The sequence below is a fragment of the Notolepis coatsorum genome, assembly GCF_963971535.1.
Source record: "Notolepis coatsorum genome assembly, chromosome: 1".
NCBI lineage: Eukaryota > Metazoa > Chordata > Actinopteri > Aulopiformes > Paralepididae > Notolepis > Notolepis coatsorum.
Genome location: NC_140165.1, coordinates 189,039,971 through 189,057,887, shown reverse-complemented (window position 1 = coordinate 189,057,887; position 17,917 = coordinate 189,039,971). Strand labels below are relative to the sequence as shown.

At 42.3% G+C, this 17,917-nt stretch overlaps 1 protein-coding gene across 3 annotated transcripts in view; it reads left to right on the top strand.

Moving 5' to 3' along the window:
* The first annotated feature begins 4,169 nt into the window (after nt 1–4,169).
* Nucleotides 4,170–17,917, top strand: part of dcun1d5 (DCN1, defective in cullin neddylation 1, domain containing 5) — an 83,124-nt gene continuing 69,376 nt past the window's right edge. For 2 of the 3 annotated variants that reach the window (XM_084317479.1, XM_084317476.1), the window contains exon 1: nt 4,170–4,277. The gene's annotated coding sequence lies outside the window, so the exon portion shown is untranslated. Of the gene's footprint in view, nt 4,278–5,027; nt 5,204–17,917 lie in introns of those variants that run through there. The other variant, XM_084317477.1, reaches the window with a different exon arrangement.

The window sequence follows — 17,917 nt, the reverse complement described above, 5'->3', positions numbered from 1 at the left end:
AATATATTTGAATTGCCTTAACTGAGAACTGTAAGTCACAGTAACTGAACATATTTGAGTTGACTCCACTTGAGAACTGTAAGTCAGAGTAACTGACCATATTTGATTTGACTTAACTGAGAACCTTAAGTCACAGTAACAGACCATATTTGAGTTGCCTTAACTGAGAATTGTAAGTCTTAGCCAACTGAAAACATTTGAGTTTATCAACTTAAAAAAATTGAGGCATGGTATGGCCTCAATTTTTTTAAGTTCTGGAAACTTATTCGGGTTTACAGTGCAATAGTTTCATGTCAAGATACAATAGGATGACGTGATTAAACACAACAGGAAACCAAAGTGTGACCTTCAGGAAGTGTACTGGAGCTGGACTACAAAAATACATGTAGGCTATTGTAAATACACAATACATTGTTGTAATATATATACAACAAAATAATGTGATATTACAGTAATTTCTTACAATTTGATGTTGTGAAGTCACAATACATTGTTGTAATATATATACAACAAAATAATGTGATATTACAGTAATTTCTTACAATTTGATGTTGTGAAGTCACAATACATTGTTGTAATATATATACAACAAAATAATGTGATATTACAGTAATTTCTTACAATTTGATGTTGTGAAGTCACAATACATTGTTGTAATATATATACAACAAAATAATGTGATATTACAGTAATTTCTTACAATTTGATGTTGTGAAGTCACAATACATTGTTGTAATATATATACAACAGAATAATGTGATATCACAGTAATTTCTTACTGTTAGAAGTTGTGAAATTACAACAATGTATTGTACTACCATTACTGTGAAATTACAACACATTGCTGTGAAGCCATTCACAGTAAATTATTGTGAATCTTACTGTAAAAGTCATGCAAAATATTGCCAGTAATTTATTGTAATATCACAGTAATTTCTTACAGTATGAAGTTGTGAAATTACAACAATGTATTGTACTACCATTACTGTGAAATTACAACACATTGCTGTGAAGCCATTCACAGTAAATTATTGTGAATCTTACTGTAAAAGTCATGCAAAATATTGCCAGTAATTTATTGTAATATCACAGTAATTTCTTACAGTATGAAGTTGTGAAATTACAACAATGTATTGTACTACCATTACTGTGAAAGTACAACACATTGCTGTGAAGCCATTCACAGTAAATTATTGTGAATCTTACTGTAAAAGTCATGCAAAATATTGCCAGTAATTTATTGTAACTTTAGGGTGAAAAATTTTACAGTGTAGCTAGCTGTTCTACTTGAATACTGAATGTTAATATTGAATCAGACAATATTGAATACTGAATGTTAATATTGAATCAGACAATATTGAATACTGAATGTTAATATCAGACCATATTGAATACTGAATGTTAATTCAGGTTGACAGTTGACATCATTTGACAGTTGACAGGGGGCTGGAAAGTTGATTTAATAAAAGAAAAAAGACAAATTTAATCAAATTAATCACTTTATTCAAATTGAGGATTTAGTTTGAGGATACAAAAAAAAATTATAAAAAAAATTGATTTTTTTTTTTTTTTTTTTTAATTAAAAACGAAGGTTCGAACGTCCGTTCGAAGAACCCTGACGAAGTTTGAATCCCAATAACAGGCTTCGGGGACAGCCTTACCAAACATTATCTATATTATTCAAATGTCTCTCAAACATGTTCCGTTGTGATGTCACAGTGTGATGTCATAAACAAACATTCTAGAACATTTGTGATGTCACAGTATGATGCCGTTTATTATTGTTTACCTGGACGACATCCTCGTGGCCAGCTCCTCGCCCGAGGAGCACCTGGCACACCTCCGGTGCCTCTTTACGAGGCTTGGCCAACATGGCCTAATCCTCAACCTGGCTAAGTGCCAGTTTGGGTTGACCGCCATACAATTCCACGGACACCCCCGCCCGCTAGTCCCTAAAAGCTGGCGTAGGCGGGCCTTTGAGGCGGTGCACGGCCTGTCTCACCCCGGTAGGAAGGCTTCGAGCAGGTTGGTTTCACAGAAATTCGTGTGGCGAGGGCTCAAGAAAGACGTGACGACCTGGGTCGACGCATGTGTGGCCTGCCAACGGGCTAAAGTGCACCGACATACTAAGGCCCCGCTGGCGGCATTCGAAGTCCCCGAGAGAAGATTCGATCATGTCAACGTTGACCTCGTGGGCCCGCTTCCCTCCTCTCACGGGTTTACCTACCTGTTTACTATGGTGGACAGGACCACCCGATGGCCGGAAGCGGTTCCCCTCGCCTCGACATCTTCTTCTGACGTGGCCCGCGCCTTTATCAGCACGTGGGTCGCACGTTTCGGGACCCCGTCCGACCTCTCCTCCGACCGGGGCTCACAATTTACCTCGGAGCTCTGGAACGCAGTCGCCAGCAGCCTGGGGGTTAAGCTGCACCGTACCACCGCGTACCACCCTCAGGCCAACGGGCTATGCGAACGCTTCCACCGGTCCATGAAGACAGGGCTGCGCGCAGGCCTAACGGACAGCAATTGGGTGGACAAACTGCCGTGGGTCATGCTTGGGCTTAGGAGTGCCCCCAAGGAAGACCTGCAGTCCTCGTCCGCGGAACTGGTATATGGCCAGACATTGCGCGTCCCAGGGGATTTTATTCCAGACGCGACGACCCCCTGGTCCGCGGTCAGCCAACGCACCTCCCTGCGGGAAGCCGCGCAGACCTTCACCCCGATCCCCACGTCGCAGCATGGTACGCCCCCCTTATGATGGCCCGTTTAGGGTCCTGCAGCACGGTGACAAGGACCTGATGATCGACATGGGCGGTAGGAAGGAGACCGTGTCAGTAGACAGGATCAAGCCCGCACACGTGGACGTTTCCCAACCCGTAGAGTTGGCCCTACCCCCCCGCAGAGGCCGTCCGCCATTACTCCGGGATCTGCCTCCCACGGAGTCACCGGCGACCTCACCGAGGTCAGTACCCCCCGGGTGTTGGGGAGGGCGAGAGCACTTACGCCGCTCCTCCCTCCCCGCCCCCGGATTTCCGCACGCGCCGAGGCCGGGCAGTTGTTCCCCCCCGCCGGGGGGATTTTGACTATGGGTGAATTCTGGGGGGGCTTGTGTAGTGATTGTAATGGTACATAATTCACCCACGGAACTATTGTTAGGAACATTCTAGATTAGAACATTAGTTCCGCCCAAACATACTGGAATGTTTGTGATGATGTCATGGCAGAACATTCTAGAACCTTAGTTCTGCCCGATCATTCTGGAACGTTGGTGATGATGTCATAGTAGCACCTTCTAGAACCTCTAACATTCCTAATAGCTTTCAATCTAGTAATGTATTGTATCTTGTAGTTGTGCTGATGAATATTAAAGGAGTTACCTTCGACTTCAGGACATCGCCTCAGACTCCCGTCTGCGTGTACCTGTTCCGCAACAGTAAGTGACTTCCGGGGTAGGCCTGATTGGCCCCGACAGGCACGTGACGCGGCAAACTCAGGACGCGCAACGAGGCTGCTGAGAGCTGTCGCGCGGAAATAGGCTGTCTATTGCCATTCTCTAACACAAACTCTAACCTTAACCAGCTCCTTAACAGCGCCTAAACTTAACCGTTCTAACCTTAACCAACTCCGAAACAATGCCTAACCTTAACCTTAACCTTAACCATGCCTAACCTTAACCATAGAAAGAATATTGCCATTCTCTAAGACAAACTCTAACCTTAACCAGCTCCTTAACAGCGCCTAAACTTAACCGTTCTAACCTTAACCAACTCCGAAACAATGCCTAACCTTAACCTTAACCTTAACCATGCCTAACCTTAACCGGCGAAAGAATACACGTTAAAAAAAAAATCATGTTAAAAAAAAAAGATTTGATGGGATTCGAACTCACCAACAACGGACCGCAGGATCGCAGGACCGCTGCTCTGCCAGGTGAGCTATAGCGCCAAATGAGAGTCATGGCGTATTTGGACGGTTACGTAATTCCGTAAGCTCTGCCGCTCGGCTCCGCGGAGCGTGCCGCGCGGCAGAGAAAGTTGCGCGTCACGTGCCTGTCGGGGCCAATCAGGCCTACCCCGGAAGTCACTTACTGTTGCGGAACAGTTACACGCCTCCCGTCTCTCTCAGCACTACGAGCCTCTCTTTGGCAGAGCACTACATTTCCCATGATTCATCCCGCGCGGTCCGCGCGCTCTGTTGCCCCGGAAGCAGTATCACGCCGATCCCGGCGACAGCGAGAGCAGCTGAAAGTGATCGGTTGACGAGGTTGTAACAAAAAAGTAAGAATAACAATAAATAATACATAAATTACATTACTTATTTTGAGAATAGTATTGCACAACCAGCGTCAAGGATATTCTATATTACTATTTCAACTTCGGTTTGTTTGGTACTATTAAGTCGTCCTTGGGTGGCGTGTTGTTGACGTGTTAGCCTTCTAGCTTGTCTGGTAACGTTATGTCAACAGACCGCACACTGGTCGGCTTGTTGTCACTGCGGAGGACAATAACTACAGCTACTGTGTGGTTCATCACAGTTAATGTGTTTTACTTAGAGAGGTAAACGAGTGAGAAGTCCACCCATGTTGGTCCGTATTTAGCTAATGTTGGCTAACAATGAGATATCTTTATGGAAGCGCACTTTTTATCTAACGTTATTTATTTTAAGTACATTTTCAGTCGTTAATCTTATCTGACTTTGTTCCCCCCCCTCATATTGTTAGATTTGTTCTCGTCTTTGACGTTTTTGTGTAATAACACGTAACAGTTAACGTTAGTATGTATATTTAAATAGAATCCTTAACGTTAATGGTTTCTGTTATGTAACGTTATAGTTTGTATGCTCGGTTCAAGGATGTGGGGTCTAACTTCTAGTCAATGAAATACGAGTGACATTAGAATAAGTATCCTGGGGACCACCTGGAACCCTCTCGCGAACCCCTGGGAGGTCCCCGCGCCCCACATTGACCACCGCTGCCCTGGAGTAATGACTGTAGTCTGTAGCACCAGGCGGGTCATAGTTAGCCCGAAATCAAAATAACATTTACAATTTGTATCTTAACCGTCAGCTGTACTGTCACACCGGGTGAGTGGTTAGTGCTGTGCAGCAGGACCACAGACAGCACAGGTCAGCTCACTAGCTCCTAGCTAACAAAGAGGGTCGCTGCTAGTCACCCAGCTAACAGCTCCCACAGCTCGCTGCCACAGTAAGTCCCGTTTTAAGAGGGATAGTTTAGCGTTGGCTGTTTGCCTATATTTTCTAGTCTAACGGCAACGTTGTCTATTGATTTGTTGGCTAGAATATTTTAATCAGTTGATGTTCGCTATAACGTTAGTCAGCGTTACTGTCGCTGTGATTGATTGCTATACAACATTAGCAGTTCGTTGGCTAGGCTAGTATCGGACGTGGTCAGCATCACCTAACCAGCTTCGAACCAGACCCTTCATTTCTGTGTACGGCTGGTGTTGCTCGCTGATCAGAGACATGTTTAAATCCACGCTATAGCGTTCTCTAACAACAAGAGACGACTGGTGACGCAGTTGGCTAACGTTAGCGTTACAGCTGACCGTGAGCACCGAGTCACCCTGTGCAAAACAAACTGTTTATTTGCATTTCATCGCCGGATGAAGTATTGATGTGTGTGTGCTGGCTATATCTAGGCGAGTTTCTTGAATAACATCTGTAACTTGGCTAATGTCATTCTGTTTCCTGTGTTCTTACTTGATTTTTTAGGATCTGATAGCGACAGTGCGGACTGGCTGACATAAACATCGTATCGGTATCACAAACGCTGGACAAACTATTAAGTCAATCTATACATCGTAATATATTGCGATGTGAAGCCATTCACTTTATTATTTAGTCATTATTATGTGTATACAGTGATCAGTAAATAGTGCCAGGAAGACGAGCATAATGACCCCCTTGTCTCTGTATAGTCAATCAGTAACAGTCTACAAGATAAGATGAGATAAGATAATCCTTTATTGATCCCCTTGGGGATAGGACCGGCCCAGGCGGTAACACCTTTTCACTAAAGATGCCAATATCAAACATTGAATGATGTCTTAATACAAACACCAACTCAAATCATGATGTTATAACTGATCAACAAGGACAGATTGTTAGTTTGTGATGTTTGGAGAAAAAGGCTGAAAATACATGGGCTGTCAAAACATTTGAAAACAAGTTATTATGCTTCTCCAATGTGAGGGTTCAATTGTCAGCAGATTCTGGCAGGAGCCCAGCCATTGAGAGGAAACATCCATACACCACATGCTGCCCTGTCCCATGGGCGGACGTTATGTTTCTTTAACCCATTCTCCGCCGATGACGTGTTTACACGTCATTCTCCGCCATGCGTAATCTGCCAATGAAGCCTAAAGGCGTCTTTGAGATCAATATTTCATATTTTCGTCATGGTATTCACATTTATTGGCTGGTGTTGTAGGACTCCGCTCAACTCTGCAACGCTTCAATACCGCCACCTGGTGGCCGATCGGCGAGTTGCCAAAACCGGAAGTGGCCGGAAGTGCTTAGTCCGTCCCCTATTCCGTCCGGCCACTCGCTATCGCTTGCGGGACTCTATCCAGACACCGTGGATATCGATCCGTTGCCATAACTCAATAAACAACATGATTGGACGTATATTAGTATTATACAAACCGGAACTGGATCACCTAGATCAACATCACATAACTGGGATCTGTTTGCGCCAGTGTGATCGCCCAACGGTAAGAGGAAGCTGCCGTGAGTTTCAGCGTTTTTGATTATTATTATTCATACAAACTGCTCTGATCTATATCACCCATACTACATTAATCATTTAACGTCGGTCATTGAATTATAAACGACCCCCCCCCCCCCCCCCCCTCCGGTCACCAGCAGATGACCAGTCATGACGTTTAGGATCATGTACAGTTGAAATTTTTAATATAACGTTGATCGGTATCAAACTGCATTTGATCATCTAATATGCATTTATGGCTATATCACGTTCTATGAAATACAGCAGAAAACGATAAAAACATATTTCTACTCTGGATGGTATTTTAGTATGAATGTGTGAATGAAAAAGTCAAACGTTCCTACATCCTGCTGAACGATAGATAATTGATGTTGAATGGGCCATAGTAATGTCAATTTATCAATACAATTAAAAAAGTTATAGCCCTGCAAAGAAGGTGAACATCTCCATAGACAAATAGTGCTGGCAGAGAGGCTATAAGGATGGATATAAGCTCCGGCAGAGAATGGGTTAATGTGACTTTTTCGGTTCAGCCCCCCAGTTTTATGGTGGCGTATCCATGGAATAGGTGCCTCTTGATGGTGTCCATCTGATGTTGTGCTGCTGTCACAGTCGACCATGTTACTTTCAAACCTTTGCACTCCAGTTGCCATATTTCATAGTAGATTTAGGCATCTCTTCTTGGCATCTCCCTCTGAGACACACACATACATGTAGACATTAATATCTCTCTGAGACACATATATGTAGCAGATGAAGATACGACACGTGACATAACACATACATTTTTAACATAAATGAGCATGTTTTTATTTATTTTTAATCTAGAAGTCAGAAGGTATTGGATTTATACTTATTTTTTACTGCTAGTTAATGTATTGGCAGGAGTTTTATTTAACATTTGACTATAAAGCATTCAATAAAAACTGCATTGATAGTTAGTACACAGACTTCCAAATACAGTTCTGATTGAAATTATAAACAGACATGACATACCTTTCATCAACTCCACGTGACGTTGCGTGGCAGCTCTATGGTTGTGTCTGTCTAACTTGTCCTTTCGGTAGGACTGGCAGGGAGACTCAATGAATGCATGCGTTACTGGCTACTGTTACAAGCAGGGATGCTCGATATTGGCTTTTTTACCTATACCGATATTGTCCAACTCTTAATTTCCGATACCGATATCAACCGATACCGATATATGCAGGGTCCCCCCCCCCCAAAATGGAATGATTTCAGGTAATTAACATTAGGGATGCCCCGATCACGTTTTTTGCCACCGATACCGATCACCGATCGTCGTGAGCCATATCGGCCGATACCGATCCGATACCGATTGTTTTTGATTAAAAAGAAATTAAAATTTATTTTTATATAAAGTTTTTTTTTTTTTTTTTTTTTTTATAAAATATATATATTATATAATTAGACTTGTACTTGTATTATCTGCGAGACATCGCCACCACGCAACAAGTCAAAATGCTCGCTATCTGCAAACAGCTCCACTGTCTGTGTGTACTCTAGTAGCCTCCAGCTCCAAAAAGGATTCTCCTGCCCTGCAGCTGGACCCTATTGGTAACGTTACGGTTCTTTGGTCATTTCACATTCAGCAAGCCCTCAGCTCGAATACGCATTAAATCAATGTTATAAGACATTGATATCAAGAGCTATCTGTAGCTACTGCTAGCCGGCTAGATGACGTTAAGACAGAACTTTAGTTCAATGGGACATTTCGTTTTGAACAGATAACTAACGTCAGCTAACGGAGGTATGAACATGGACTACTAGACTTTCTGGATAATTTGTTGATATCAGGAGCTATCAGTAGCTAGCCGGCTAAATACCGTTAGACAATGCCTACTAAACGTGAATAGTTGACTGGGTAATTTTGTTTAAACAGTAACGATAGCTAGGTAGCTAACGTTAGCTCAGGTCGAATGCACTACAGACTCGAGCAGAGGAGCCTCCTCTCAGTCCTCAGTGTTTACAAACTCTACACGGGTGTGGGCGGGCTAGGGAGGAGGAGCAGCGGCAGTTTGCAGGTCGTGTGTGTCTGAGACAGACAGCGAGTGAGATCTTCGCTTGATCGGTTTCCGCGATCGGCGAATATGACTCATTATCGGAATTCACAGATTGCATATTTATACTGAGTATCGGCCGATAACGATCGGTGGCCGATCGATCGGGGCATCCCTAATTAACATTACATATCTCTTGTTGTGGAATTAACAAAAAATAATTTTTATCCACTTTTTCTCCCATTTTCTATATTTTTCTCCCATCCCAATTTCGTATCATCCAATTCAACCCTCCCCTGTCACGGACGCTGTTTCTTGCCTCCCACAAGCCGGCTGCAATGTGGACTAAGTCATACATAGCACAAGTCCCCTCCAGTACTTGAGGTAACAGCAGTCGCATCTTTTCACCTGCGCAGCTCGATCTCTCAGTGGTGAGGAGTAACGCGTGGGAGGCTCACGCTGCCCCCGACACTTCCTGATTCTACTGCGCAGGCGCACCAACCGACCTGTAGGAGTCGCTGTCCACAACGCCCGATCCACACCCTTCAGTTTCCCAGCCCCGTAATACGGCCAATGTGTATTACTGTGGACGACCAGCTAAACTGAAAGCAAATGTGGAGCGCTGGGCTCGAACAGGCGAGCCCAGCGTCTCCAGATTCCGTGGCGAGCGCCTTGCCCACTATGCCACGTAGCCGCCCGGAATTAACACAATATTATGCATACTTTTGACAATAAATAAAATCAGAATTTGTTCTTACTTGCTTGCCTGGGTAAATAAAGGTTATAGAAATGTAAAAAGAGAAAAAAAAAAAAAACGATACCGATATTTTCCGATATCACATTTTAATGCCGATATCGGCCGATAATATCGGTAGGCCGATAATATCGGACATCCCTAGTTACAAGGGAATGGGGAAATGTTATATAACCTCCCCACAGTGGTGTGTTCAGTTGGTAACTTGGTACGTCCCAGCAGGGACCAGGATGTAAGCTATATGATGCCCATGTTATTGGTTGCAATATAGATGCACAGTTGACACACGCTCTAGTCTCCTCTGTCTTGTTATTTCACACAAACGGCTACCCCTAGTAGCTAGCTTCTTATGTTGCCGACATATCCTACAGCACATTCCTTAAAATAGAAAGAATTTATTTGCTTGTTAGCCATGTTGATCCCAGCGAAACCACAGCTCCAATGCATAATGACGTTAGCTAAACTAAACTTGTTTTAACTGTAACTGGCTTTCAGTGTGTCAGAGAGCGCACTCAAGTTGCACACTGGAAGCTCTGACCGAAGAGTCAAACTAAACTTTGCATGTAAAAAATTGCCTCCTATAGGGAGGCAACTTCTCTTCTTTTTTTTAACCTACTTTCTATAGAAGCAGCTGGGAGGTGTGCTGTTTTAAGTGAGCGTGTGTTATTGGATTGATTGATTGATTGATTGATTGATTGATTGATTGAACATTTTATTAATGTCCGCTAGGGGTAGGGATGGGTACCTTTCACATTTGAACCGATACAGGTACCGGTACCTGTGAATCGATACCGGTACCCAACGGTACCTTTTTTCGGTACTTAAAAAAAAAAACGTTTTTTTTTTTTTTTTTTTTTTTTTTTCATGTCAACGTTAACACGCACAATATATGCTTACCTAGGATTTGACTTGATTCAACAACAAAGCAGTCGGAGCAATGACAAGCCGAAAACTGTCGAAATTTAATTGACCTACCTCAGTCGTAAAAAAAAATCCAAACTTCAAATAACTACAATTTCGACAGTTTTCGGCTTGTCATTGCTCCGACTGCTTTGTTGTTGAATCAAGTCAAATCCTAGGTAAGCATATATTGTGCGTGTGAACGTTGACATGAAAAGAGAAAAGTAAAAAAAAAAAAAAAAAAATTAATAAAAAATATTTTTTATTTTTTTTTTATTTTTTTTTTCGGTTTCTCACTTGATTCGATACTCGGTAGTACCGCCGTGTTTCGGTTCGGTACCTCAAAAGTACCGAATTCGGTACCCATCCCTAGCTAGGGGTGGGCGATATATCGAGTATACTCGATGTATCGCGGATTGTTCTACCCGAGATGTAGTACTGTACTATATCGCGAACATCGAGTATTTAGTTTATATGGCGCCGCCCGCGGCCGAGAGACACTCGCAGTGCTTTCCTCGAGAAGGGACGGCGGAGCTATAGGCTAACGTTAGTGTAGTCAGGGCTATACATTGCGATATAATGTTGCGGTTGTAATTTCATTAGACAGACCAGCGCAGACCTTTAATAACATGTAATTTAATTGACACGAGCAATGAGCTAACAGTAGCTGCTAACCAAGGTATCCATTAGGATTATGCTAAGCTAACTAGCGATAGCTGCTAACCCTGGTAAACGGTCAAAGCGGACTCCACAAGACTAGTTCCATTCGTGAGGAAATGGGGTGGGTTATATTGACAATGCTTGACAACAGCAGTTTAAACATAACTTCATATTTATTAGTTATTCGTTTCTGTATATCAGGGTTCGAAATTAACGGGGGCTTGGGGCAAAATGCCCTCGAAAATTGACCAAATGCCCTTGATAATCAGTTAAGCGGGGCAAAAAAAGCCCCTGACAGTTTACTAATTATATATATAATTATATATATGCTCTACAGTGCGTATTTACCCCTAATAATATGTGTGTGTGCACACCGGAAAAATCATTTACTTGCAGTGCGAGACAGACGAGTGATTGTGAAGATTACAAAACAGCTCCGCTGTTAATAGTTCAGATTGAAACTGGACTGAAATTCAGTTTTTGGGTGGAATGTTTGTTCCAAGGAGGAGGGAGGCGGGGCCCGCTGCGTGTTACAGGGAGATGCTTCCAGGCACTTGAGAGGTGCGAACACAGAGAGAGCGCTCTGCTCTCATCAAGCATTACACTGCTATCTTAACGTTAGCAAGCTAAGCATCTGCATAGCGCGACCCGTGTAACGTTAAGTAACTTGTGTTCGGCGGGGAAAGACCGTTCCATTTGTAACACAACTACAAAGAATAACATCCAAATCCGATCCCGATGCGCATTTCCTTCATTCCACAGCGCTGAGCGCGCAACGTATTTCATTGATCGATCTGGCCAGAGCCTATACTCAGAAACGTTGCGTGTGTGGGGTTTTTCATGTATCAATTTGAAACAAGCCTCTTGACTGTTGGAATTAGGGATGTTAAAAATAAAATATCTAATAATATTATTCAATATTAGACATTCATTGATCCAGAGGCAACCGGTTATTCGTCTGCTATTTGTAGATGTATCAAGAAAACAACACAACTTGCCCTCAGGGACAATAATATTGAATCTATTTAGATAGAGTATGTATGTATTATTTACAGATAATTGAAGGTACGTACCTCAAAACATGAAACCAAGCCATGATGTCACACATCGTGTGTGTGTGTTACTTGAACAATTGTCACTGTGCTCCTAAATTTCTGTGTGCTCCTAAATTTGTATTTAGATTTTATTTATTAACATTTTATTTAGGAGCACATGTGCTCCTTGGGAAAAAGGTTAGCGTAGAGCCCTATATATGGAGACATTAACATTACGTTATCAAACATAGGGATGAAGACTGTAAAAAAAAGTGTCAACAATGTTTTATAATCTTTATGTTAATTTTCATTATAAAAATATTGTGCCCCCGAAATACAAAAAAAAGCCCCCGAAAAGCAATTAAGGGGGGCAAAAAAAGCCCTTGAAAAAAAATGTTAATTTCTAACCCTGCTGTATATCATTCAATTTCCATCTCCGTGTGTCTCCATCTCTTCCTGTTTACATTAGAGTGTGACATTATCACCTACGGCAGCTTAGACGATCAAAACGCAAACCTAGAACAAACCCCGAGGGGGGGGGGGGGGGCTGGCTCTCTTGTTCATTCTCGCCCCCTCTCTCTCTCTCTCTCTCTCTCTCTCTCTCTCTCTCTCTCTCTCTCTCTCTCTCTCTCTACATTCAATGATTTAAAGTAGCCAAACGTTACAGACAGTATAAATACTAACTGGATAGTTGATGATATAAACATTTAATTTCATTATCTGAAATATTCTAAAATCATTAAGTCTGCTATAAGCCACTATACCTTTGTGTGATTATTATTTTCTCACAGTAGGGTGTGTATATATATACATATATATATATATGTGTGTTTGGCTAAAGTGGATAGAAAACACAGTACTGTGTAAAAGTCTTAGGGCGTTTTCACAACTGGCTCGTTTGGAGCTGTTGATCCGAAACCTGGAGCGTTTACCCGCTATTTCGGTTCAGTTGGGCATATATGAACACAGCAATCACATTCTGTTGCGGAACAAAACAAGCGGACCGAGACCACCTAGAGAGGGTGGTCTCGGCGCACTTCCAAACGAACCCGACGCGACTCGTATGCTGTGAGAATGCAATCGACACAATAATAATAATAGTGAGCCGTGGGTCAACGTGGAGCAGCGATGACTCGGTACACTGCCTCGTTGATATTTGGGCAGACGATCACATTCGTCAGATGCTGGCGAACACGCAAGTGTACAGAAAGTTTAGTGACTGTAGTGACGCTGCAACAGCAGCACCGTGCGAGACAACACCTCCCCTCTCTCTCTCACTGACTCTCTCTCTCCCTCTCTCTCTCACCGAGAGAATGAATGTGGACTGTTCCATCGGGGAGCTTCGGTGGTAATGTGAGTGGCTACAGACCGCTGCACTTAAATATAAACATTAGTCTACCTGGAGACTCAATGAGGTAATTGTAGATGTCGCCATAAGACGCTTCTGGCCATTTAGTGGGATCATTGTTTCATTATCCTGGTCGGCTGAAAGGACACTGGCCACCGAAGCTCGATGGAACAGTCCACATTCATTTGTGCGTCATCTCGCGTCTCCAGACTCTGTGGGCAATCTGCGCATGTGCATGGGTAATAATTAGGGATGCCCCGATCACGTTTTTTGCCACCGATACCGATCACCGATCGTCGTGAGCCATATCGGCCGATACCGATCCGATACCGATTGTTTTTGATTAAAAAGAAATTAAAAATTATTTTATATAATTTTTTTTTTTTTTTTATAAAATATATAATTAGACTTGTACTTGTATTATCTGCGAGACATCGCCACCACGCAACAAGTCAAAATGCTCGCTATCTGCAAACAGCTCCACTGTCTGTGTGTACTCTAGTAGCCTCCAGCTCCAAAAAGGATTCTCCGGCGCTGCAGCGGGACCCTATTGGTAACGTTACTGTGCGTTGGTCATTTCATTCAGCAAGCCCTCAGCTCGAATACGCATTAAATCAATGTTATAAGACATTGATATCAAGAGCTATCTGTAGCTACTGCTAGCCGGCTAGATGACGTTAAGACAGAACTTTAGTTCAATGGGACATTTCGTTTTGAACAGTAAACTAACGTCAGCTAACGCAAGCTAACGGAGGTATGAACATGGACTACTAGACTTTCTGGATCATTTGTTGATATCAGGAGCTATCGGTAGCTAGCCGGCTAAATACTGTTAGACAATGCCTACTAAACGTGAATAGTTGACTGGGTAATTTTGTTTAAACAGTAACGATAGCTAGGTAGCTAACGTTAGCGCAGGTCGAATGCACTACAGACTCGAGCAGAGGAGCCGCATCTCAGTCCTCTTTGTTTACAAACTCTACACGGGGGCGGGCGGGGCTAGGGAGGAGGAGCAGCGGCAGTTTGCAGGTCGTGTGTGTCTGAGACAGACAGCGAGTGAGAGCTTCGCTTGATCGGTTTCCGCTATCGGCGAATATGACTCATTATCGGAATTCACAGATTGCATATTTATACTGAGTATCGGCCGATAACGATCGGTGGCCGATCGATCGGGGCATCCCTAGTAATAATAGGTGCTTTAAAATGGGCTTTTTCGCTGCCGATTTAGTTCTGATCGATTAGGAATGGCTCGCGCCGTGTTCAGGAGATTGAGGCGCATAAAAGACTATTCGATCATGTCTCTAGCACCCCCACAGCCGTATCTGCAACCACTTACATCACGGCTCTCATCCACATTCATTCATTTGCTCCCCCGCTCTCTCCTCCCCGATTTCAATGTAACGCGGAGATTCAGGGTTGGGGGGGGGGGGGGGCACGCCCCAAAATCTGACCAATGAGTGATAGTTTGCTCATGCGTGCGTTTGTTTTGGTCCGTGTGAACACAGCCGTGTGAACACAAACGAACTAAGAATCAAGTGCAACAATTGTATCATAATAGTCCCTGAATCGGAACAAAGCAAACAAACTACAGGTGTGAAAACACCCTTAGGCACCCAAGAGTTTTTATATAAATTGTCTTAGATGTAAATAATTTTTTTTATTAGTGTGTCAGTAGACTACTCTTAGTACATTTTATTTTTTAAAGCATCTTCATGGTTTAATAATGCAAACATATGTTGCAGGGACTTATTATAATCATCATATTGGCGTGACTGTATGCATCAAAGGGTTAAATCAAGCATTTTTAAGTGATTTAGAGGAAATGTAAAAATATCGCGATATATATCGTGTATCGCGATATAGCCAAAATATATCGCGATATGTCCACCTTTTTTCGAACCGTGACAAATAAAACTCTTGACTTAAACTCTTGACTTGTTTCGAAGTCTGTTATGCTTAGAGTTTATCTTTAGAGCAGGGCGATAGACCACCAGCCCTGATTCCAAACTCTAAGCATAACCGACTTCGAAAGAGGGCCTAAGCATAACCAGTTAGAAACAAGGCGGACATTAATAACATTTTCAATCATTCCAATAACACACGCTCGCTTAAAACAGTGCACCTCCCAGCTGCTTCTATAGAAAGTAGGTTAAAAAAAATTTACTCCTAGAGGCAACTTCTCTTTTTTTTTACCTACTTTTTCTGCTGATGGTTTTGTGAATAAATATCCATTATGCTTCAATTAATGTGTTTATTGTATAGCAATAAGGTTGGATGAATTCGGCAATTGTATAAAGATGTAGCACTGTATCTGTAATAAAATTTTCAATCGATCATTCCAATAACACACGCTCACTTCATGGCATGGCCTTAGGCTATGGTTAGACTAGTGTATTCCTGGCGTTTTTTTATACGTTTTTGACGACGTTTCATGTCCTATCTACACAGAAATGCGTTTTTTGGCGTTTTTTTGTGGATACGGCTGAAACGCAAAATTGTGTTTGCGTTTGGAGATACGCAAAAAAAACGCTTCGACAACAGCGTGTAGTCAGCAGTTGTTGCGAAAACGCCCATGCGCAGTAGATAGGGATGGGTACCTTTCACATTTGAACCGATACCGGTACCGGTACCGGTACCTGTGAATCGATACCGGTACCCAACGGTACCTTTTTTCGGTACTTTAAAAAAAAATAAAAAAAAAATAAAAAAAAATATTTTTTATTAATTTTTTTTTAACTTTTTTTTTATTTTATTTTTTACTTTTTTCTTTTCATGTCAACGTTCACACGCACAATATATGCTTACCTAGGATTTGACTTGATTCAACAACAAAGCAGTCGGAGCAATGACAAGCCGAAAACTGGCGAAATTTAATTTACCTACCTCAGTCGTAAAAAAAAATCCAAACTTCAAATAACTACAATTTCGACAGTTTTCGGCTTGTCATTGCTCCGACTGCTTTGTTGTTGAATCAAGTCAAATCCTAGGTAAGCATATATTGTGCGTGTGAACGTTGACATGAAAAGAAAAAAGTAAAAAAAAAAAAAAAAAAGTAAAAAAAAAATTAATAAATTTTTTTTTTTATTTTTTTTTTATTTTTTTTCGGTTTCTCACTTGATTCGATACTCGGTAGTACCGACGTGTTTCGGTTCGGTACCTCAAAAGTACCGAATTCGGTACCCATCCCTAGCAGTAGATACCATCTGCGTGCCCTTCCTGTGTACAGTGTGTGTGTTTGGGACAGAGCTCCGTGTCCCAAATAGCTTCAGCTACCATGTGTTGTCAAGTTATTGTTATAAGGACCCCAGTCCAAGCTACAACAGTCTGCATTCCCTTAACAATTGTTTGTATTGAGCCGTATTGTATTGTACCCATATGCAATATGTTAAATAAAGTTTACATCCATTCATTCTGCTAGCATTACCGATTGCATGAGCAGCTGGCTAACGTGAGCTATCAGGATTCAGACCCTGTTAGCTCAGAGTTCCTCTTTCAACTTAAGAAGCATTAAACAAAATGGCCCAGTCATCTATTCACCTTTGTTTAATACACACAGCGTTGTCTCTAATGTTATCTAACTACTGATAGCTCGCGATATCATCAGTTTTGATGCTGGCTAAGTAGCGTGAGCTAACGTTAGCTTCTAGCCACAATGCTATATTGTTATAATGGCATACTCCATTGACGTTAGCATGCAGCTAACAATGCTACAATGCTACCGATCGTTTTTTAGCCTAAACTATCCGCTCTTGGTGGTCACTTGTGTTGATGTTAGTTTTGTTTCATCAACAAATGACAGGCAGAACACACAGTGAATGTATCCGTTTTGTTTATTGCACTTTTATTAGGCTTTGCTGAAAAATGATTGCTGCATTGAGTAAAGCAAGATGGTGGCGCGGCATAGGCCCCTGCCTTATTGACATTTTCTTTTGCTGGAGCTTCCACCAGGAAGTGTATTGGCACATTCGTTCTGATTGGTTGAAATTGCCTTCATGTTTGCCACCTACTGCCACCTACTGCTTTGGCAGTGTACTACATCAGTGTGCTTGGCTGACAAAAACGAAAAAAAAACGAAAGTGTGACTCGAGGCGCATGACGTTGCGGCGATACGCGGCGATACGTATAAGAAAACAATACGAAGATGATACGAAAGGTGTAACCTCAGCCTTAGATGGCATGCCTTGAAACAGCGCACCTCCGAGCTGCTTCTACACACGGAGGCAACCTCTCTTTTTTTTTTTTTTTTTTGAACTACTTTTTCTGCGGATGGTTGTCAATAAATCTTCAATTGTGTGTTTATTGTATAGCAATAAGGTTGGATGAATTCGGCCATTGTATAAAAGCATTACATCACGCGACAGTGTTATAGAAATGAGATCACGCCTATGGGGGTCTAACGACCCTCTGCTGCGCCTCGGGCCTAACAACCACCCATAGGCGTGATCTAATTTCTAT